This window comes from Vulpes vulpes, chromosome 10 (genome assembly GCF_048418805.1).
Source record: "Vulpes vulpes isolate BD-2025 chromosome 10, VulVul3, whole genome shotgun sequence".
Taxonomy (NCBI): domain Eukaryota; kingdom Metazoa; phylum Chordata; class Mammalia; order Carnivora; family Canidae; genus Vulpes; species Vulpes vulpes.
Window position 1 is genome coordinate 69772549 of NC_132789.1, and position 25277 is coordinate 69797825.

The following is a 25277-nucleotide window of genomic DNA, read 5'->3' on the forward strand; positions in this document are numbered from 1 at the left end:
TTTTTGTTTTAAGTATCTTTTCTTTAGCTTCCAATTCTCTTCTTAAATTCTCACTAATCCTATTCATCTCCTTCAATATTTCAAGCAATTTTCATTTAAAATCTGTATCTGACAACTACAAAAGCCTTAAGTCTCTCTTATGCTCATTCTGGCACATGCTATTCAATCCCTTTGTGTTTAGTCAACTTGTTCTGAGAGCTGGAAATATCCTGATATATAAAAATAATAACTAGAAGCCAAAAATGATGCATTCTTTCTCCAGAAAAGATAGGATTTTCTTTCTGTCAGATGTCTGACTCTAGAAATCTATAATCTCTTTAATATGATTTTTGAAACTGAAGTGATTTGAAGGTAGATTTTCATCTCTATGAAGGACAGATGACTTCCTAGCCAGTCTTCACGGAGCACATACTTTTTACTGATGCTGTACCACCTTCTTGGATCCCATACCCCACTTTTCATCCTTATCCCCATGAGCCATTCAATAATACCATTAGCTTCCCAGACTTGCAGCAACTCTTTCAGAATCCACAAATACCCTCAGTGGACAAGTACTCCAAATATCAATTTAACCTGTATATATCTCTATATTCCCCTGATCTCAAATTGGATCTTCAATAATTGTTTAGTTCTTCTGAACCTTCATTCAGATTATTTTGTTCATTTTTCCCTCTACATTTTCTAGTGTTTCCTTGATGAGAGGATTTGTTTTGATTACTCCATACTTACTGGAAACATTTTTTTTTCCTTAAGCACCTTTAAAGATATTTTTCCAAATAAATCAAGTTTCTACCTAAAAATAATCCCTTTTTTCTGAGTTCAGGCATTAAAAAAAACATTCACTTCATTAGTTCTTTTTTTCAGATTTATTTATTTATTTATTTATTTATTTATTTATTTATTTAGGAAGGGGAGGAGGAGCAGAGAGAGATGAAAGAAATCCTCAAGCAGACTTCTTTTTGATCATGGAGCCTCATGCAGGTCTCCATCCCAAGCAAGACCCTGAGATCAGGACCTGAACTGAAATCAAGATGGGACGCTTATACACAGAGTTATGCAGGTGCCCTTTCACTTCATTAGTTATGAAGTCCCTGATTGAGGGACACTAGCTTCTATTTCTACCTCCCACTATCTTCTCTCTTAAAAAGGTGTGAGATATCAGCTATTATGTAAACATTTAAAATGCCTTAAACAGGGGAATTGCACAGAATTTGACTCTGCAAAAAAATCTATAGTTGGCCTTGCATCAACAGTAGCAGAAAGTAGGCCCTAGAAATGCGGAGGTGACAGTATAGATCCTGCATTCATAGGAAAAGGCTTTGGGATTTCAGAACATGAATCAGGAACAATTTACTATACATATTTCAGGCCCAAATGAGATAGAGGAAAACAGAAGAGACACCCTTGCTGTGCACCTGGGATGTTTGGTGGGGAGGATGGGCAGAGGTCCCAAACTATTGGGATGCATAATCAGAATTTTGCCTGTTTTAGCCCTAGGAGGTAACATTTCCTATTAGTTAGGAAACTTATGCTTAAATACAATAATAAATAAAATAATCTTCCCAGGGGCATTTGCAGGTTAAGTCTGCTTGTTTCCCTCAGCAGTTAAGGGTTAACCTAAGAGAAAGGGTCATAGGATGTGGGGGAGCTTAGAAACTGGAGTAACAAAGGACATTAACAAGTCCTGTGATACTCTGGAAATCTAGAAGTAATTGGTGGGAATAGAAGGGATTATGGTGGGAATAAAGGGCTCAGCCCTCACCTATTGATTTTGTTGCCATAAGAGGGATACCCACATCCGCTCTGTTATCCTTCTCTGAGGTAGTAGACTAGGACAAACCATTTAATAATAATGCAAATGGATAAGTCTAAAATGGAGGTAAATGATAAGCTCTAATGAAAATCAAGGGTCATGCCTAATTTTATTCATAAATGGACTGCCTGACATGTATCATGCCCAGTTCAGGAAAAGAAGGAAGGATGGAAGGGTGGTTGGGAGAGAAGAAAGGAGGAAGTAAGTAAAGGAAATTTTGTTTTTGTGTTCAGGAATTTCACTAATTTTAAAGTGTCCGATCTAACATTACTGGAAAAAGACAAAAAAAAAGTATCCAGCCCAACTAAATGCATTTACCTATTACTAATAAAGGAGGGTTTTGTTTTGTTTTATTTTGTTTTTTCCATTACTTTGGGGCTCTGTCATACTTTACCAGTCAAAACAATAAATTGCTAATTTGTATTCTTTCAAGCTATATAATAAAAGCAGTATTTTAGAACATAATTTTCTCTTCCATACTTTGAAGCATAAAACTCTTAGATATCTAATGAGTGTTTTATACAAATATTTGAACAGACTTGAAGGTCCCAATATAGTCCCCCTCTTCCTGCCCCCTCCCCAGACCGACCCCCTCTGCCCACACACAGACACATACCTACCCTCCTGCATCCTACCATTATGTTTTCTGGAAATTATATGGCTTTCTATCTGGGTGAGAATGCAAAGCAGGCCCCAAACATTCCAGGAGATTTTATAAACTCTGCCATCTGCACATCTCGTAAGTAAGATGCTTACAGCACTCTTTAATCAGCAATGCAGATAACTGTGCTTTAGGTACTTGTCAGAAAGTTATACCACAAATTGAAGGCAAATAACCAAGTCTTGTCAAAATTTACTTGAACATGGGGTGATTCAAAGAGACAAGCTAACCAGCCATTCTTAAATATTCTCCAAGCTTTGACCTAGGTTAAGAAATATAATCAGGACACAACACTGCTGAATAATGTCATTCATCTTCCTGAAGTTAAAATTGGACTATGTGTAATAAAAGAGGAATTCATCTCATCAAAGATTCTTTGTTGGTGGTGGCTTCCTTGAAACATTACATATGTATATTATATAAAGACTGCCTTCTTGTACTTAATAATATGCATTTAACATGTAAATAATAATAAGCCTTTATTAAGGCTTGATAAACCAAAGGTTCACAACCGGAATAAGCCACAGTTTACTTACCCATTCAGCTACTAGAAGATATCTTGGTTGCTTCCAAGTCTGGACAATTATGAGTAAAGCTGAGCCTCAGTGCAGGGCTCAATCCAGAGCCAAGTCTGCTTGAGATCCTGTTCGCCTTTCCCTCTCTCCCCTCTACTCCTTCTCTGCTCCTTCCCCTGCTCCCATTCTCTTTTGCTCTAAAAATTAATAAATAAATACAATCTTTTAAAAGAAAGTAGATGAGCTAGATAGTGATTATTAAGTGGTCTTGTTTGATTGGAGCAAAGTATGTGTGATATTTTGAAATGTAAAATAAGTATCAAAAGATCAATTTTCTGTAGGTGGTGTATGGCTTTGAAAGCTATGGTGAAGAATTTCAGTCATTAATTCCTGTCATTCATTTTCTTATTTTTCTGGTATTCTTTATGTTAACTTAATTTTAAAAAAATAATTGTGCTTCTTCCATTTTTTTAATAATGTAGACTGCTTCAAATTCATTTGGTGATAGCAGAATATAAACTACACAATGTATAAATATTGGTAAGAAAAAAGAAACTCCAGGAGCATTCATTTTTAAAATATTCAAAACAGCTCTCTGATGTAGAATGGAAAGAGTATAAAATGACAACTAAATTTGTCTACAGTCTCTATGAGCAAGCCAATATGCAAAATATTTTCCCTATTTTATTTATTCTTTATGAAAATCTGGTTAATAGGCATTTTTATCTCAATTTTATAGGTGATATTCTGAAGCCCAAATAAATTAAATGACTTCCCAAATATTCACAGCTCATAAGTGGTCAAAATCAGATTGGAAGGCAGAAGTTCAAAGCTCATTTTCTACCCATGACACTGTGCCATAACCAATATAATTTAGTGATCAATTTACCCTAATTTTCACATTTCAGATGATTGTTCTGACACCAACTTGATGCACTTTCATATAAATATAAATAACTTCATTAACACTCATTCAGATTTTAAATAAACACATAAAACAAAAAAACTGGCAAAGAGGAAAATCTAGAACATGAAATCCATTTTTGTCTTATCCACAAGAGTATTTAATACAGATATAATTTGAATGATGGTTGTATTTACTACTTTGCTCTTTGAAAATTTTTGAGACAAGTCGTTTTGAGAATGGAACCTCCTATACTTATGGAGGCTATTTTATAATTGTTCTCTGCAGATGTTGATTGACTACAGTAATCCTAGAAGTAGTCAGACAGCTCAATCTTGTTGGCTAAGACATCCTAGTATTTAACGAATTCCAGACATATACCTAGAAAAACATGGGTATCTGAGGCCTTTTGGATTTAATAGGTGAAAGATTGACTCTCTTTTTAGAGTTATATTCTGTTCACAAGACAAAGTCAGATAATTTGACATTAGTTCTTCATTTATATTTCTGACTTGAGAAAAGAATGTCTCTCTCAAGGTGATGCATTTGTCAAGACTGAAATACTGAAATTCCTTCTTCAGTTCATTTATTTATATTTCAGTGAGGAGTTAAACAAGGCATAACCTAAAAGAAGTGGCAGACTGAAGGAACCCAGACCTCTTACCTCACCTTCCAGTTCAATACCTCCAAGAGTTATCAGTTACTATGGAATAAATCTCAACTCCTTACCCTGATATTTACCATTCTCCATGCTCTGTCTGCATCTGGTCATTCTAATATTATCCCTACTACAATTTTCATGTACCCAGCACATCACTGAAGTGGAAATATTTGACATTTCTCAAAACATCCTTTTGGGGTATGCCATTATAAACAATACTGGCTGGGTGCTTGCTCTCATGGAACTTACTTTTCATCTTCCAGTCATAAAAAGCAGGTCTTGTTTGCCTTTACTAGCTTGGGCATAAAAAAGGGACCACACTAAGAGCAATGATAATTGTATCAACCACCCCTGCTAACTAGCAGTGTGATCCCTTCATAGTCTCCCCTGGTTCACTCTGAGGAGTTTCAGAAGGTTCTCACTTGAACTCATACATCATCACCTTTGCTACCACATGGTACTGACCATATTCTGTTTGACACTTATTGCTGACTCCCCAAGAATGTAAATCATTCACATGCCAAAACAGCACTGTATTTCCTGAAATCCTCCAAGGCCAAGGAGAAAAACGGTAATGTCCCTATCTCCCTATGTCATACTTTTCCACCTCGACGTGAAAGGCTGTGGCTTGTGAACACACATCTCATAGCATCCCTCATAAAATATAGCTGTTCCCTTCCCTGCTTATATGTCCTGTCACCATATAGCTAAAGTGATTATCTTTTACTATTAAGTACCAAAGGTGTATATATATATATATTATATATATATATACACACACACACACATATATATATATATATATATATATATATATATATATATATAAAACATTTCATCCTTCCCAGTTTTAGATTCTTTAGGAGAAAGAATCAGGTTTTGATCATCATCATAATTCCCAGGATTCCTTGCACATATTTTATACTTGAAAAATGATTGTTGAATTGGCTTTTTTTGGCCATATTATACTCATTTAACCCAGGTATCCTAAATTAAACATTGCCACCTTTTATATCTAACCTCAAATCACTTAGGAAGGCATATAAGCTCATAAATAATTCCAAAATATAAAGCCGATTATTTTTTGTTTTATAGTAATTTCCCTAGTCTTTAATCAAATGTATGATGTTGTATAGATACTGCCTTTAAAGCAGCTGCTGAAAGCCTGTGGATTATGTTAGGAGGCCTTCTGACAGAAGAACAATTATATTAGTGTAACTGACATGATATTGGATAAAGAATGATTAAACCATCAGTTCCTTGGAGCTACTTCTGAGCTACTGCAGCTAGAGGCATACAAAAGAAATCTAACAGTGGCTACATTTTACACAATGGGGAGATTCATTTTTGGTGGGAACTCTTCCAGGCAAATTAGATTTAAAACAGCATTCTCATCAGAAATAATAAACCTAAAAGAGTAGGCAGCCAGCAAAGGAAACTGAGACTCGGAATTCTTAGAGAAACAGGGCTGAAGCCTCAGGTCTTTGCAACATTTTGCAGAATGTATCAGAAAGAAGCAAAGCTTCCAGTAGAAATCAAAACATACAACTTTTGCACTTAAAGTTGGTACTTTGAGACTAGACCATAAAAACAAATTTGGGTTAGTCTGAGCTACCCTGATTCAGCAAGTAGATAGATGATAGCTCAAGGAAGATGTCAGCTGGAACAAAGGAAGGATCACTCACAGAAAGAGTCTTTCAACATCAGTGAAAATCTGCCCCTTCTCTGGCCACATGTTATTCTCCTCTACTTACTGATGAGTTAAGGGAGAATGGTCTTAGAAAACAAGGCATCAATTTTAGAATGCTCCATATCATAAACTACATATATTCCTTACTATAGTATAGGAGTTAATTTTTCTTATTGTTTTTTTTTAAGACTTTATTTCTTTATTCATGAGAGAGAGAGAGAGAGAGAGAGAGAGAGAGAGAGGCACAGACATAGGCAGAGGGAGAAGCAGGCTCCCTGCAGGGAGCCCGATGTGGGACTCTACTGGGACTCTGGGACCATGCCCTGGGCCAAAGGCAGACACTCAACCACTGAGCCACACGGGTGTCCCAGAGTTAATTTTTCTTAACAAATGCTATAGTTGCCTGTAAAAAACCTGAAGCTGATGGACACCTCTGGTTATTATTGTAAGTATGTAACAGATTGTTTGGAATTATGGAAATTTCTAGAGTCAATATTAGTGTAGGGGGAGTTAAATAGTGCCCCTTAAAGAATTCTGTCTGAATGAAGCTTCTTTCTCTCTGAATGTGACATATTTTAAACAAATATAGGTCATAAAAGATTATTTTACAGAGTCTGAAGCAGCAATCTAAAATTATTCCATAAAGCCAAAAAGAAGAGTTACATAAATGTGACCCAGAGGCAATGTGCTGTGGAGAAAGATAGTCTGAGATGGAGGCAGAAAGTGAATTCTAGTCTTGGCTCATCTCTGGCCTTGGTTAAGTTCCTAAACCCAGAGAGGATTTCCCCTTCCAGGTCTGCACAGGCCACTATCACAAACCTGTAAAGCCCCTTTCACCTTTAAAGCCATAGTGCAGACTGTCATTGGCACCTCAGGACCAATTCTTTCCCATTCTTTGGGCTCAAGAGGGTGCCTAGCTTATCCACTCATTGTTTTGAGAGCTGAGCTAATACAGTAGACTGCTTTGACTAACAGTGTTCTCCTTAATCCTCCACTGAGCCTACCCCACAGGAAGTTAAACTAGGTAAGATGCGCCCTTAAATGTAAAACAAAAACTTATTGCGTTTAAAGAGCACCTCTTGAGACTTTGGTCTCCTGTTACCTGATTTGAACTTGTTAAACAACATTTCAGATAGAAACATATTGATGACACTTTGAAAAGGACAACTGCTGAAATAATGACTCAGAATCTAAGAATATGGAATTGGTAGTGGTGTGGTTCTCAAATAAGTATTATTTGATAACAAGTATTGTTATTATTAACAAGTATTGTTATTTTAGATAACAAGTTTTATCTAAAATAATTTTTTGCTTACATATTAAAATGCATTCAGCTGTGTGCTATGTAAAAGCATTTTTTTTCTAAAAGAAAGCTTAGCTTCCTTTTTTTTTTTCTCTCAAAAGTAGTCCCTAGATGCCAATACATCTGGATATTTTACCTATACAACTAAAAAATCAGGCATTGGGATACATAAAGATATGTCTATGAATATTTAAATTTGGGGCTTTCAAAAAAAGTAAAAGCTTTGAAATAGAATTATAGAATCAATAGCACATCTAAGGAAGAAGGGGACTGAAGGGTGATCCTAGTCTAGACATTCAATATTACAGATGATATATAGCTATGCTCATAGGTTCAGAATATATATATATGTATGTATGCATGTGTGTGAATATATATATATATGTACATATATATATACTTCTATATATTTTTCCCTAAAAGATTTGTATCACAAATACCACAAGATGTTGGTCTCTGGACTTACTAAACACTAAAAAAACAAACAAACAAACAAAAAACTTAAAATAATAGCATTTATTTCAAAGAATATTTGTTGTGTAACCTCAACTCGTTGAAACAGAACTGATAACCAGCAATTTAAAAAACACAGAAGCACAAAAGATCCTTAATTAATCAAGATTGGTTTATCAAATTTTGACACTAAAAACTTCTTCAGTTATTCATCAATACCCCTCAGTCCTTCCCTTAAATAATATTTGCAGTTGTCTCAGGCCCAGTAATAAGAACTTCACTTCTCACATTTAACAAATTCTATCAAATTTAAAACAACAAATACAAAAAGATTAATTAAGCATATACTATGAAAAGGCATGGAATAAGTGTGCAGAGGTGACAAAAATAGCCATTGTTCCTGCTTTCTTGGAGGTTATAGCCCAGGAGAAGAATAGAGAGTGCTGATGGAGACAGTTACTGACAACGGGAAAAGTATCTGCAAAATTAAAGAATAAAAGAGAACAGAAAATTGTAGAAAAACAGCTGTAAGATCCCAAGTGGAATCATCTTCTGTCTCACTGAGCATAAGATCATATTGCTTTCCAATACAATATTTTGTAGTATCTGATGTTCTATGTGATGCATTTTCCCATTTAGAAAATAGTCAAAAGGGATCCCTGGGTGGCGCAGCGGTTTGGCGCCTGCCTTTGGCCCAGGGCGTGATCCTGGAGACCCGGGATCGAATCCCACATCAGGCTCCCGGTGCATGGAGCCTGCTTCTCCCTCCGCCTGTGTCTCTGCCTCTCTCTCTCTCTCTGTGACTATCATAAATAAATAAAAAAATTAAAAAAAAATTTAGAAAATAGTCAAAAAACTCTATCTGAAAAGGCAAAAATATGTGGGCATCTTGTAGACATATCTAACAGGGATCTCATCTTGAGCCAGGTCTGTGTCTAATGATATGGATTCAAGGATATTTGGGTATGTCCGGAGAACGTTCGAGAGATCCCACAATGTCAACTCACTAGAAGGGATCTCATGTAAGGACGCTCATATCAAAGAAAGATGTAACCAGGTACAAATTGACTGAATAATAAGCCGTACCTGGCAACTGAGGTACTGACTCTCATGTCACCTTTGTACATATTCCCTGACTCAAAGAAAGTCATATCACCACATCTAATTTCAAGGGATAGGAAAGTAAAACATGACCTTTTTTCCCAAAAAAAGGAAAGTCAGAAATACTGGAAAACATCAGTATTTTACCAGATAATTCCAAGTCTTAGCATAGGGAAGATATGGGTAAAAATTCTCATGCAGTGGCGGGAGTGTAGACAGGCACTGCTTCCAGAGGGCAGCCTGGAAGCACATAGTTAAGAGAAGTGTGCAGATACTCTACTGCCCAGCAATTTTTTTTGGTATGCAGCTCAAACAAACCAATTCATAGGACTAGAAGGGGCCATGACCCCTCCTGTGAATTGCAGCATTACTTGAGATGGTGATTACCTGGCTACAATCTAGAAGTGGATAGGCCACATGTTGGAGTACTGTGCAAGAGTCAGAAGCAAGAGACTAGATATGCATATAGCTAACTTGAAGGCACAGAGACAAGAGAAAAAATAAAAATATATAGTTGTAATATATAGTACAATATGACATTCATTCAAAATAATACACATTTTTTAAAACATAGCTACAACATCAAAAGGTATGCATTAAACACAGTAGAATTATTGACCATGAAGAGAAGGGAGAATGGAAGTGAGTAATGAAGAGAAAGGAGAATACATACAAATGAATAAAGTTGAGAGGGACTTTGAGCAGGTCATTGTTGGAAGTGATTAAATCAATGACCTGGATCTAAGACCCCAAAAACAAAACAAATAAGCAAACCAACCAACAAAACCTAAGGGAGTTATTACACCTAAACCATAAAATAAATCTCACCCTAAACATCATTGTTTTAGGATCCCCCACTCTGTCGTAGGATGCCCCAGGGCTTTGGAACAATGAATGCATGAGGAGCTATCAATGAGCCCCTAGAGCAACAGCAGTAAAGAGTTTAATACTCAAAAGGGAAGCCTGGAGCACCAGCAGGACACACTGGAATGGCAGCATATGGCAGGGGCTGAGGCTACGGAGTGGGGGAAGACAAAGCCCTTTTTGTGCTGCAGGAACACTGGCATAGTGGTGTGATAATCTGGCATAAATATTGGAGCCCAGTGGAGCAGAGTCAGGGGCCACAAGCCCAGTGAAAAAGCATTTGCAAAGGCACAAAAGAACTGGACTTGCCAGTAGAGTTTGGGAAGAATGCAGCATCTCTGGGGGCAGTGTGGATACCATATTAGATACCTGGAGATACCTGGGAATAACTGGCAAAAACTATAGGAATAGAGATGGGACATAAGCAGAGGGGAATAAAGGAGTCTATAAAACTCCAGTAGCTCTAGCTTCACTGAACTAAGGAGATTTAGTTTATAAATAGTCAAAACAAAATGTTAGTATGTAAAGGGATATACTTCAGGTAACCAGAAAATCCCCTAACATAAAGTTTCTCATTTTACTATGATGTTCTGGGTATAAATGAGGCATTAAAGCAATTGAGTAAATGTTGCCATTAAACTAGCCTAACGTTTCAATGAAATGTGAAAATGCAGCCATTACCACAGAAGCGCCAGCAAGGAGTTTGTTGAAGATAACAAGAATGGGAGAAGCAGGGTTGAGGTTTTTTTTGAAGAATATAAATATATGCAAACTGGGTGTCTGTCTCCAGATTAGGACTTCAGAAAAGAAAGAAGGAGAGACAGCATCAAGTCACCCTGTAACAAAAAATGATCAGATTAATCCATTCGGTACGTCAAGGAGAATTAAGAAGGGATCTCAAAATTACACTGAGGCTGAAATCTTCAGTGACAGGAGAAACAGTCCCAGCAATAATACTCACATGAACACAAAGAATAGAGGATATTTGGAGAAAATTTATAATCTCAGGTGATGAAAAACAAACCATCAGTACCTGGGGTTCAGAGCATCCATAAATTTGTGGAAATATTTGAAAACACAAGAAAGAGGTATCAAAGGGAAAGGTATTACTTTGAAATGATGAGTTCCATTCCCTAGATATTCTCCGCTGCCACAGATTGTGATGTTAGAAAGTTAGGGGGAGAAAGTCTCCAATCTGTCAAATATGTGATTACATGTGTAATTAAATATGTAATGTAGTCCTCTACGAGTTAGTATTGCAGGCTTTAATTTATATATATGTAGTAGTGGAAGGAGAATGAGATATAGAAGATAGATTTCACCATAAGCCAATCGTTGGATGTCCTCTGGCAAAGAACTTTGCCTCTGACCTTCAATTTCCTGGGCTATAAAATGAAATGACACTTAGGATATCTCCAGAGATGTTAACTACTCAAATGAAATCACATATTTTAAAATGCTTTCTCTGTGGAAATGTGCTGTAAAACATTATTTATTTATATTATTCTAAGATGTCCTTAAATAGTATTTCTTTTTCTATCCACTGTATTTAGTAGGACTGTCAAAGCTTCAGAATGTCCCCCGCACAGCCCTTAGAATATTCAATAAGCCAAATCTCAGATGATGCACTATAATTGATGTTGCCTGTAACTGCTACAGAAATGATTCTAGTCAAAGAGACCATTGGAGAGAAGAGAAATGCAAAATTAGAAGTGTTTACATCAGGCGTGCATAAGCAAATAAATGGTAAAATGTTTTGATTCCTGAGCCAAAATATAATCATCAAAGGGAGCTATTTTTCTTTTTTTTACAAAATCTGACGTGTATTTAATTTCAGACTTTTCACACTAAACTTTAAAATCATATTGACACTTAAAGTAAACATTTATATTTCACTGAATTGTCTTTTCCTGATGCAGAGAAAAACATCATCTTTTATAAATACGTATTTGCTAAAGTTTGATATTCTTTTTAACTAGACAATACACTAAGTAATCAGTGTGTCCCAGGGAGAAGATTTGTGGAACAAGGGGGTTGACAACCACAAATGACAATTAAATACATAGCCAATCTTGCAGATTGTACAAAAATTAATAATAATAATAATAATAATAATAATAGCAATTTAAAGTGAGTTGAATTGGTTAACATATTGGTTATACATTTGAAGCAAAACAGGATGTGATTGAAACACCTTTGACCCATTACATGAACCTACATAAATGCATTCCACCTACATAAAATTCTCATTATGACCCACAAGGTCTTGTTGGGTCTCATCTTTCTATAATCTCTCAGTTCTTGTTACACATCTTTCCTCTCTTAACTCCAGCCACAATGGCCAGCCCTCAATTCTCTTTGTGCACCAAACTCATTTTGTTCTTCAAGCACTCTCTGCCATGTTCTTCTGGTCCTCACCTCACTAATCTTGAATTATCCTTATCTTAACTCAAGGTCACTTCTTCATTGAAGTTATCCTTAACCCTCCAAACTTGGCCAAACTCCTATCCTCTCAAGGTGCTCCATATGTTTCTTTCTGCCACTTATCTTTATCCTTATTAAAGTCTGTCTCTCCAACAGAATAATAAAATCTTTAAGAGCAGAGACCATATATATTTTTCTCATTATTTTATCCCTAATACCTATCAAAGAGCTTGCATATAATATAAATTATTATATATTTATACATATACTTATATAATATATTTATATGTTTAATATATTTTATTATATGCTATGTGATATTTATATATTATATAATATTTGTTCATATTATATAATATAAATATTTATTAAAGGAAGGACTAAATATTTTGCCTCAAAATGGCATAGACCACATACAATTCTCAAACTATAAATAAATTCATTCAATCATTACCTCTAGTAAATTCAAATGCTAAAAATCATTGTGTGATATTTACTTTGTCAGTCATGTTGAACTAGTCATACAAGATCAATAGAGGAGAAATGACAAAGTTTATATTCAAGGGAACATTTTAACTCAATTTGTAGAGCATTTAAGGAGAGGGTACTCCATTCACTTCATATTTACTCCCATCACTGTCACCTGTAGAGTGTGAGGATTTCTGTACATAGGTGAGGGCAAAGTTGTCTAGGTAAGTGTTTCAGCTGTGTGTGTGTGCATTTGTGTGTGTGTGAGAGAGAGAAACATTTGATAGATATATCATCTGTAAGAAGCTCTTACAATGATTTCCAAAAACAATTTGTATTTTCATTTGTGTGAAACTCAGAAATTCCCATAGCAGTCAGCACCTAAGAACTAATCAATACCTGGCTTATTTCCCAAAATCTACCCCTGAGTTTCAGTATACTGTAGAGCTATGGTGGTCAAAATAAAGTAAGAAGCCCAATTTATGGATACCTTTAGATTTCATAAGGAAGTAAATCTGTAGAACTATGGACTTTTTTAAAAGGTCACATATGAAGCAAAGTTCAGAAACACATCAACTGAGCACAGTTCCTTTGGTTTGAAAATAAATAAGGGAAGGCAGCATGGTAAAGTAGGCTTTACTTAGAATCACAAGATCTAATTGAATCCTTATGTCCACTAAAAACTACTTTTTATGTTTTTATTTTAATTCCAGCTAGTTAACATACAGTGTAATATTAATTTCAGGTGTAAAATAGAGTGATTCAACACTTCCATACAGTAGCCGGTGCTCATCACAAAAAGAGCCCTCTACTTCTTAATAGCTGCCTGACTGTAAGTACATTTTTGACATTCCTGAGGTTTATTTACCTTTATCTGTTAAATGGGGAATGTGAAAATGGCCTCAATGGGTTCTACTTTTAAAAAAATTAATAATGCCTAACCTCATTTGTTGAGTCTATGCTACATACATTTACTGTAGATTTCATCTTAACTTCTTCTAAAGTGGTATTAAACATCCCCAGCTTATAGTTAGGCTCAAAGAGTTCAAAGTCACACAACTAATAACCATCCAAGTGAATGGTACTGAATGAGATTGCTAGGGACCTGTATCAAAACTATGAAATCTATTTTGCTGTTGACACAGTTCTTGAAGCTTCAGATCAAATCCCAGAACCCTGGACCAAGAAATTATTCTCAGTTGACTCAGATCATGGCCAATAACATTGCAACTGTGGTTGGTTGTCATGAGAAGCTCCTCAGTGATTCCTTACCCACCAATTTCAATTTTAGTTTCTCCAAACCTGAGGTAAATCAGGCAGGGACTCTCTCTCTCTCTCTCTCTCTCTCTCTGTATAGATACCATGATAGTCATTGCTATTGCCTTTTTACCTGCATGTTGTCCTGTTGAAGAAATTTCAGAATTGATTTTTAAAAAAATTTTACACAAAAGGCATGTATGCCTTTTGGATTTTAAGAGGCTGAACATATCATACGTAAAAGTGCTTCGGATTCAGGCATGCCCTCTTTACCAGGTGCTCACCTGAATATTCACTTTGTGTAGCTCAGTAAAGACAACATATGTGACAGGAACCCAGACAAGGAGAATGATAAGCTAAATTCCCTCTGTGGGAAAAATAAAAAGTTATTGTAAAGGTCAAACCTCAAAACTCACATAGGGAATATTCAAAGCACACATCAAACATTTGATCTTTTTTTTTTTTTTTTTAGGCAGAAAGCAAAGGTGTAGGAGGGAAAATTCTGGCCTGAATGTTAGAACGTCTGGTTGTAAATCTTGGTTGTACCACTTATTGGCTATGTCGTTTTTGTCTAAAGTCACAAAATGTCAGCCTGTTTCCTTATTGTGAAATGGCCATAGTGATGCCTTCCTAGCCCACCTTCCAGAGTGCAGTAAAATTGACATAAAAAAGCATGAGAGACTGGGCCAAGGATATGATTCCCATATTATTGTTTTGATTTTATGTAGTAAACTTTTTATTATAGGCAGTACTTTTCAAAACATGTTCTGTAGGACACAAGTTTTATAAGAAAAGTAATAGAAGTTATTTTTATAAAGAGTTTGTGTTCAAATATATTTGGAAAATTCTGGGTTAAACAAAGTTAATTCCTTACTTCAAGATTTCTCCGAGCCTCTAATAGGCTAAATTTCTAAAAGGATGATTTCAAATTCAATTCAATACTTTCTTAAATTTATTTGACTTCATAACTTTTATCTTCCAGAATTAGTACTACCCAGAGCACATTTAGGAAAATTTAGTTCTTTGGAGAATTGATAAATACAATCTTGAGGTTTAGATTCCCAGGTAAAATCTTTTCTATACATTACCATAACAGCTACCACACATTGAACATTTTCTATGTGCCAAGAACTGACCTAAATGTTTTTAATCTTGGAACCTGATTTAAACTGCTTAATAGTCACTTGAATTGCATGCATCATCTCCATTTTATAAGTGAGAAAAATGACACTTAGAGAGGTTAGTAACTTAACCAAATTAACAAGTCACAAGGCCAAGATGCAAATCCATACCAAAGTCCATGCCCTTGTTCACTGCTGAGCACTTGTTTGAATGAATGCCTGGATGAGCCCTATGATCACATGTAAGACATGTTTTATACAGCACAAGGCAATTCTATGGACAATGATGGAACTTAGGAACGAGGTTCTACCTCTTTTTCTGGCAGCCAACTCATCTAAGCTTCTAAGAGAAGTTGTTTGGCTCATTGGTTAGAGTCATGGGTATCTGCTCAGCCCACCCAGGTGCATTTCCATAGCATTTTCTACCATCATCCAGATTTGGGTCCTCAAGCCAGACCTCTTTTCTCTATTGCTTGTCTTCAGCATAGGCTGAAGCAGAGTATACTCCCTTAGAGTATACCTGATTAGGTCTTCTCTTTCTGGTCTATTTCTTATACAGTTTGTCAGAATGGGCAGGCTGGCTGATGTTTGTTCCACATAGGACGAGGGATAAGAAATACTCAGAGAAACCTCAAGTCTGTGCCAAGTATACTTTCCAGAGTTCAGAATTATAAAACTATGTTTGGTTTTGAATTTCAATATTCTTCTTCAGAAAGAAATTTCATGCAACATTGTCAAAACCAGGACTCTGACAAGTAACCATGACATCATCAAAGTACAGTAAAAATATAGCAGAACCTCAAAGAATAGTGAGATAAAGATTAATATTTCAAGAATATAAATGAGCTCCAACTCAACATTAATTTGAATGCAGAATTTCAGGATTTCAGCATTTTAGGACTTATTTTTTAACACATATAGAGCAATCATTGTATTTCATCCAAACCAATTTATTTATATAGTAAATTGTTTTAGAAAAACTCATATGACCCATAAAACAAGATGAATTAATATTATCAAATATCTTAAAATATGCCAAACTTATCTATCTTTGATCTTGTCATAAAATTAAAACTTTATAATTCAGTTGTAAAAGAAAGATATCGAGTGTAGAATTATTCCATTACTAAAGTTGATCCATTCCTGTCAAAGATCTTTGATTCGTAGTTTTCATACTTTTGAAACTGTAAAACACTTTCTTCAAATATTTTACAAATAGCTCAATGTAGTAAGTAGAAAGAGACAGAATCTGGCTGTGAGAAAAAGTCTAGAAAAGCTATCTGCTCAGAGCTTCCCTCTACCAACTTTTACAGATGAAGTCCAAAGAGAATCCCTAGGAATTTACACAGCCCTGTCTATAAACCACTGGTCTTGATAATGCTTCAGACAAAAGTTGAAGAAAGGTGATTTTTCTTTGTTAATTAAGTTAACAGGTAATACTAAACACACGGATAAGGCCATGAAAACAAGAAAGAAGAAAGAATTTTATAGTTGGAAGGGACCTTGATAATCAAAATCTAATATTCACCAATTTTATGAATGAGGAAACAGGCACAGAGAATTTAACTCACTTGAACAATATCACACAGCTAATTAGTGGCAATCAGTAATAAAATTACTGCCTCCTGGCACAGTCTGATGCTCTCCGAATACATTACATGGACCTGCACGAATCATTTGGAGGTGGCATATTTTTTCTAAAATGCTTTAGCACAAGAGAGAATGAAACATTCTTTATTCTGAGACATAAACAGAAAGTCTTCAATAAACTAATGTCTTCAATGTAGCCATCAATGTATATTGATGTATCCTGAAGTCTCCTTCTGCACAGAAAAGGACTAAGAGGGTATCTACATAGTATTCATTCTTGCCTCTAAGTGGAACAGCTATGGTCTAGATGAACATGCTTGTCATTAGTTCCTTCACGATCCAGAACGTATGCTGAATAACAAGCACCCAACATATGATCCCATAGAAGTTCAAAGGTTAAATTGTCTTATAATTGAAGTATTCCAAAAATCAAGGATCATAACGATTTAGTATTATCAGCTTATTCTGAAATGTTCTAAATAATTTGAAAATGTGTCTGACAATAATGGCATTTTTTTCATGAAAACACTTCCCTTTTCATGTATTATATTTTTAAGGTACTCAAATTAATATTTTCATTCACTTGTCCCTTCACATTGTTCTTGCTACTCCGACTACAGAAGTATCTTGTTGCATTAGTCCTGGGAAACTAATACAATGACCCTGATAAAACTTGATCAGATGGATCCGTATTAAATTGTCATTTTTACATCAAAAGTAGTCAAGTGACTGCAATTTCATATGCTTAGCCTATACATGGTAGCTATGTAGTGGCAATTTCATTTTATGGCTTATTATCTACAGGAAGTTGCATGATTTAGGAGAAGAAAAATTAGCAAACTTTAAAACACACCACTGTAGTTCTTACATAAGGACATCTAGAAAATGCAAAAACGTGCTCTACTATATTGCTATACACTTTTATTTTCATGTATCTGGTCTGTCTAGCACCATAGAAATGCCCCTATAACTCTGCATTGTTTATAGATTTATTTCTGAGCTACTTGCCTTAAATAATTCCATAGAAAAAAAATCCCTTTTTTGATCACTGATCTTCCCCTCCTTCACTTATTGGCTTTGGGATTCTCTTAGTTAGCTTTTTTTTTTTTTTCTTTTTTTTTTTTCTCTTCTGAAGATACCTTCATTTAACTCTATCCAGTATACCGAGTTGCCTGACAGGACTTTGTAGTATAAAACAATGACATTACATAGTGAATTAAATGATAGATATATAACTTGGTAAGAATAAAGTCCTCAAGATGTAGTTACCATAAGAGAGTTTCCTTGGGAGAGTAGGATTGGCGATATAAGATCAATTATAACTTTCAAAGGTAGAATGAGCAAGATTCACGTAGACCATATTGTTACTGTTCTAGACATGTACTGCTCCCGGTAGTGATGCAATAACAATTTCATTCAACATTCAACTTAACCAGCTGCAAACTAAACTGGGTTTTGAAAAATGGAGAAGAAATTGGGACATTCATTCATTAATATTTATGATATCCTGATAAAAAATGAAGAACATTTAGACCGTTTCCTAAGATTTGCTGAAATACTCCTAAAAAAGGTGACACATCCTTTAAAACCTATTACAAAGACTAACCAAACCTAATGTTAAGGATATTTTCTTTGTCTCATCCAATTTCCTGCAGCTTCAATTTAAACTTCTTTTAGGCAGTCTATTCTTCCTCATGTTTTAATTGGTGTTCACAGAAGATATTATTTTAACATGGATTTTGAAGGGACCAAAGTTCTACTCAAGAAAGATTACAGGCCTGAATGTTGAGGAGAACGTAGAGGGAAAAGTGAAAACAGCAAGACTTTGTTTATGTTGCACGATGATAAGACAGCAAATGGTCATAACATCTGATGGGAGAATCATTACACTCCTCACGAATTTTACAACAAACATTTCCAGTTTTTAAATTATTTTTCTCACTGATATCTTAGCAAAGGGTACAATATTAAACTTTGTGTGTATGGACAAAATTTGAAAAATGCTAAGATTTTAAGTACAATATAAAAAGGTTTAAAGGTTCTTTGAAAGTAGAAGGGATGACCCGGAAGCAGTTATCTTTGTGGTGTCTTTAACACTCTGTTTAAGTTTTTTTTGTTTGTTTTGGTATGTCCTACATATTTTATTCCTAAAACTTGATGGAACTTGCATAAGTACTGAAGTCTTCAGAGACCAAGGAATTAATTTGGAAGGACAGAAATTAAGGTTTTTCATTATAAAACAGGCCAAACTAAGGTTTCTGAAAAAAAGTGGATCTTCTGTTTTTAAGAATGGTTCAAGAACTAGTATTTCTAAGGAACAAGTATTTCTGAAATTGTGTATGGAGTAGTAAGTATAATCTTTCTTAAAGAAGTCTTTAATGTTTTGTCATGAAAAGTGATGCCCTTATTACTTCATAAAAATTATCTCAGACACAAAATAACTCTTTTGAATACTCATTATATCTAAAAAGTGTATGCGTGGATTTTTTAAAATTTTAACTTTCAAATAGCTCTGGGGAGCAGGTATTCTCTTATTCACCTAAAGAATAAGAAATTGCAGGATCATAGAAATTAAGTAACTTGGCCATGGTCATAAAGGCAATGAGTGATCATGATCAAACCTTAATGAATTTGTCTCATTCCTACTCTATGAGAGAAAGATCACTTGGATTAAATTAAGTCTCTAGAGGATTCTCAAAAAATTAAAAATTGAACTACCATATGATCCAGAAAATCCACTTCTGGGAATATATCTAAAGGAAATAAAAATACTAAGATACCTGCACCTCCATGCTCATGGCAGCATTATTTGCAGTAGTCAAGACATGGAAACAACCTAAGTGTCCACTGATGGATGGAAGATAAAGAAGTTGTGAGTGTGTGTGTGTGTGTGTGTGTGTATATCCATATATACATAGGATAGACCTTGAAGGCACTGCTAAGTGAAATAAGTCAGAGAAAGACAAATACTGTGTGAGTTAACTTATATACTTATATATAGAATCTAAAAACAAACAAGCAAACAAAAAACACAACAGACTAAAAAAAAAAAAAAAATGCCAGGTCAGATTTGGAGTTATCAGAGGTGGAGGGTGGGAGAAGGGGGAAGTCAGGAAGGTAGTCAAAGGGAACAAACTTCCAGTTATAAGATAAATAAATAGTAGGAATGGAATGTACACCATATGACCATAGCTAACATTGCCATATGGTATATAGGAAAGTTGTTAGAGTAAATCCTAAGAGATCTTATCACAAGCATAATCTCTCTCCCTATTTTCTTGTCTTCCTTCTTTTCTTTTTATTGTATCTGAATGAGAAGATGGATGTTAGCTAAACCTATTGTAATTATTTCACAATATATATAAATCAAACCACTGTGCTATAGCCTTAAACTTACACGGTGATGTATGTCAATTATTTCTCAATAAAACTGGAAAAAAATAGATCTCCACAAATACTCTTATGATATTATATGAACATGTTAAAAATAATCAGCCTGTGAGTAAGAATGTGTTAGTCTTTTCCCTTGAAATCTTTTATTATTAGGGGTCTCTGTTTTGCAATGAATGAGCATTTTCACTGTCAATATTCCAAAACTTTAATTCTCAGTATCCTAATTTACATAGTAATTTTATTCCAGTTTTTATTTTGCTTAATTTGACAAGAAAATTCTAGTACTAGTAAAATAGACATTAGAACCCATCTAGGAATACAACTCACCATATTGATAGCCTTAGGCATTACTGATATGTTAAAGCATAACTTTAAACAAATATTAGACATAAAATCTAGGATATATCATGATGAAGGATGGTAAGAGGCTCTGTTCTCGGTTGCATTGGTGAGACTAAATATCAGGAAGGAAAACAAGAGTGTTGTAATAAATTAAATAAATAAGCCCTGAAAATTATTCTTATAAGCACGTGTGTGTGTGTGTGTGTGTGTGTGTGTGTGTGTGTGTGTGTAAAAATGTAATAGCTCTGGTAAGGGAATGGTAAGATGAGCATTTTAAGTACTGTCAATGAGAATATAAATCGCTTTGATGTCAATTGGAATATAAGTTACTTCACTACATATTCCCAGGCACTTAAAAATATTTGGCAATAAGTTTAAAATATTTAAACTTTTTGAGCACATAATTTAGTTTCTAGAATCTCTTAGGCTAAAAATAATAAAAAAATACAGACAGAATTTACGTACAATTTTGCTGCTCACGGTATTTTTTTTGCATTGCAAAATGTTAGAAATAATTTTATGCCCTCAGGAGGGCAATGGCTAAAAATTACGCCAGATTCATACAATAAATAATTGTATAACAATTGAAAATTGTATTTCACAAACATGTGATGCCAGGATGAAGAGTAGATATAAAATTACCTACATCAGGAACTCAGTTATATGTGCACATATGCTCATAGAGAAAATAGAAAAATATCAGAGTATCGACAGTGGTCATCTCTAACAAAGCTTATTTTCTTCTCTATTGTTATCTATTTTTATTGCAGAAATTTATGTGACTATGTATTGTTCTTTAACAAAATTAAATCTGTTTTAAAAATAGGTAAGTTTTTGGAAGGTGGTGCCCATACAGATTAGAGCGGAGACCTCAACACCTCGCTGGGGTTATTCAAGAGAAAATAACACCCACCATGAATGCACATCCCAGTGGGGATAGCTGCTCACCTCCATACTCAATGGCATTGCCTTATGCCAGCCAGACAGTGCTAGAACACTTTTGTAGGAAATTACACACAGGAAGTGTGTTGATTATATTCTTTCTTATTTATGTCATCACAATATTAGATGTAAGATGTAATCTAAGTACAGCTAATGGACTGGGCAGAGTGGTTCTGCAAGAACCTCACCTGAGGTCTTAGTTTGAGATAAATATCTTACATGTATTATCCGTTTTAACTTGCACAGTAATCTATTTTATGAATTAGAAAGATGAAGCTCTGAGAGACTTTATGAGTTGTCTACATAGCCAAAGTGAGTGAGGGTGAGATTTAGAAGTCTGTACTCTTTCTACTACATATACTGGGGTACTGCGTTGTCAGAATATTCCATAGAATTTAAACTGTACTTGTACTTGACGCCAGAAATATTATAATCATCTCCGTGTCTAACTTTTGAGAGAAACTGAACTGACAATGACCCATTTATAAAGTAAAATTGGGCCAACCTAAGATAGTCCTCACGCTCTAGACAGAGAGCACAGGATGTGTTGTCAAGCAGATGTGTAGAGTGGTAGGGGTGCTAAACCAACTCATATGCGTGAAGGAACAAAGGCAGGCTCAGTCACTGCATTTGTTTTTGTTTCACACATACAAATCAAAGTAAAATATATCTATACTTCAATTAACAGTTACTCAAGCCCATTTGCATTTTACCTCTATAAATCCAGAAAGAATTGATATAAAATTATAGTTATTATTTATGTGTATTTACTTATGACTGCATGTTTATGATAGAAATGTGGATACATTTTAAAACCCTTACACTCAAATAAGAGAAATGAAACACAAGATTGACAGCAAAGGGGAAGACAGGTTAGATATGCCTTGGAGAATTCTCCCCATTTTCTTATACCGTGAGACTTGTTCTAGGTAGCAATTCAAAGCTGTATTTATCATTTTAGAAAAAAATCACAACAAAATCCCTGCTTGCTGATCTTTTTGTTGTTGAAAAATCAGTCTTGTATTTTTTTATTTGTATCAAATAAATGAATATACAGCACATGAAAGAGCCTCTAGGTCTAAATCCACTATTTTAATCAATGTTGAATAGCAGCACTGGGCTGATTCCAAGGAAACTTATTGTTATAGTTGACAACCTTCTCCAACTATTCTAGAATGTTATTTTAAAGGCCTAAGGAATTAAAATTAAAACAAATGCCTTAAGCCTTTTCAAAACTCTGTCCCAGAAAATAAAAGCCAAGTGCCTGCTCTCCAGAGCATTATGGAGAGATGCAATTGGCTGAGGTTGAAATATCTTTTTAATGTGAGTGACTAGAAAAGCTATGATTGAACAATGCTAAATAACCCTCCTCTGAAGATTAAAAAAATAGGGCTATTTAACCAGCAATACACATTCTAAAATAGAAAGTGACCCTTATACATTTAAAATCATTATATATAACTTTAAAATATAATTTGGCATACACAGCATTATGAATAAGTAAAATTAAGTGTCCAGTTCTCCTTTATTACTCTCTTAACAGAAAAAAACAAAGCAAAACATACCCCATCTCAAACAACTGTTACTTTCATTAGTTTCTTTTCAAGAGCTATAGCTTAGAAAGGCAATCTGTAGGAAGGTTGCTTTCCTTTGATAGAACTCTGAGCATTTATATAAGTATAAATGGTGATTTTTTTTGAATTAAAAAACTAACATAATTGAAATTTAGAGTGCTCAGTATATATCAAAAATGAGTTGCCTTAAGATCCTCCCATTTTTTCCCATTTGTACTTTTAATACAATTTTTTAAGAAATAGATTTAAAGTATATTCATTTGAGAACCGGCTGTAAAGTTCTGAATAATTGTGATAACCTTTCCCTATGAAAATGTTTGGGGAAATGATTTTACTAGGAGGTCCAAATGGGTTATCCCAGGCTAACTCAGTGCTTTCGAGATGAACAAACAGAGGCTCTATCAGTGACAAATCAGATGCAATGCCCGGGTTCCGCCTTCCTATCTAGTATTCTTTCCCCTCCCACACTGACCTCCACCTGTACAATAAATGCTAAGGAAAATGTTAAATTGATTACAGGTTTAAAAATTATAAAACTACAAAATAAGCTTTTTTTAAATTTCCTTAATACTTTCTTCCATGCCTAATGGTTATAAGCTGAAAAAAAAAATTTCTTCATGCAATTTCATTAGAGAGACATGCTATAGACCTAAAGCAAATACAACATGCATTGTTTCTTTCTTGATTTGAGCTCGAGACAAAACTAAAAATGGCACCAATCTGCCTTTTACTCTTTATTCATTACAACGACATATGTTGTAATGAAATAAGAGAGGTCAAAATGATAACATTTTCAAAGATTTTCCTCAATGGAGTGCATTAAATTGATGTTTCAAGGTTAGTAAAATATCAGGTTGTTTTTGTTCATATGGGGGACTATAATATCTTCGCAATGCTTTTAAGAAACTCTAGATAAGATATAAATCAAGGTGACTATCTCAGTAGAGGACCTAGGAAATTAATTATTGGCTGTGACTATTCCATTGTAATTAATGAGACTTTTCTATTACAATTAGACATTACTCAATGGTTAGCATGCCAATACAAATATCCCATCTTCACTGCTTTATTCAGCTATCTGATCAAGTTACAATGGCTCATCTAGCCATACATATAAGGTTTTCAGAAAGAAGGATATGGGATATTACTCACTTGTTTTTTATTTCACTATCAAAGAGTAAAATGGAAAATTAACTTTGTATTTTTTTTTTTTTTTTTGGAGAGGACTAGGGAAGAATGATTGGGGCTCTTAGCACAGGAAGCTCCATTTGGTTCTTTTATTTCCCTCTAATTTTTCCATGAGATGGGGATAATTGTAGGAAGCTGGAAATAATAGCTAAGAACCTATCAGTGACAAATCAGATGCAATTTCCAGTTTTCTAAATGTATTTTTTAAGCAGAACTTTTTCTCCAAGAAAATCTTTAAACAGGGCTTCAATATATAACAAAGGTAAGGGTCCAGCTTCTATCTCTGGGGAGTGGATGGGGAGAGGTAAAAGTCCTGGGAAATCCAGCGCATCATCTCTCTGCTCTCCACTGTCCCTTGACATAACCCCAGGTCTCAGCAGAACACAGCTTTAAAAGCATGGTGTGAATGAAACAAAAGAGTAGGAAAAGAAGTGAAGGAGTAAGTCAATGAGTGTTATTGCCTTTCTAGGTTAATAATGATTGTGTATGATGGATAAACAAGTCTGCAAGAGGTCTGATGCATTGAGATAGGAATTTGAGCTCAAGTGGCTAAAAGCTTTTTGACTAAACCTGGAACTGCAAATGAATTCACGGGGAACATTCTAAGCAATGTGTATACATATAGCATGCTTACATTAGGTAGAGAAAGAAGAATAATGAGAATAGGAATTATTAGCTACTTTAATAGTTGCTCAATGAGTCTCTCTATTTATCAAAATATACCTTTTTAAAAATTTTACAATTACTGATGTGTTTGGAAATTTTGTCTCTAGACATAATTGGACAGGGGGGAAAAGGGCCTAAGGTCTTAATATTTGCAAATACTTTGTGTCAGTAGACTAATAAAAGGCCAAGCTATAAAACTAAAAATAATATGTGTTGCTGAGGACTCAACCTTCATATTCATTTTAAGTAATTGATGGGACTATGAAATCCTTCCTTGTTAAAAAGAGAAAGTCTTTTCCACATTAGGAATGAGTTATATTAATGAAATGATTAATATACTTACTAGA

At 34.7% G+C, this 25277-nt stretch overlaps 1 long non-coding RNA gene across 1 annotated transcript in view; it reads right to left on the reverse strand.

Annotated features, from left to right (window-relative positions):
• LOC112915050 (uncharacterized) overlaps positions 1-25277 on the reverse strand; it is a 260526-nt gene that overhangs the window by 112606 nt on the left and 122643 nt on the right. The window contains exon 5 of the long non-coding RNA XR_011994905.1: positions 3011-3186. This is a non-coding gene — a long non-coding RNA (uncharacterized lncRNA). The remainder of the gene's footprint in view (positions 1-3010; positions 3187-25277) is intronic.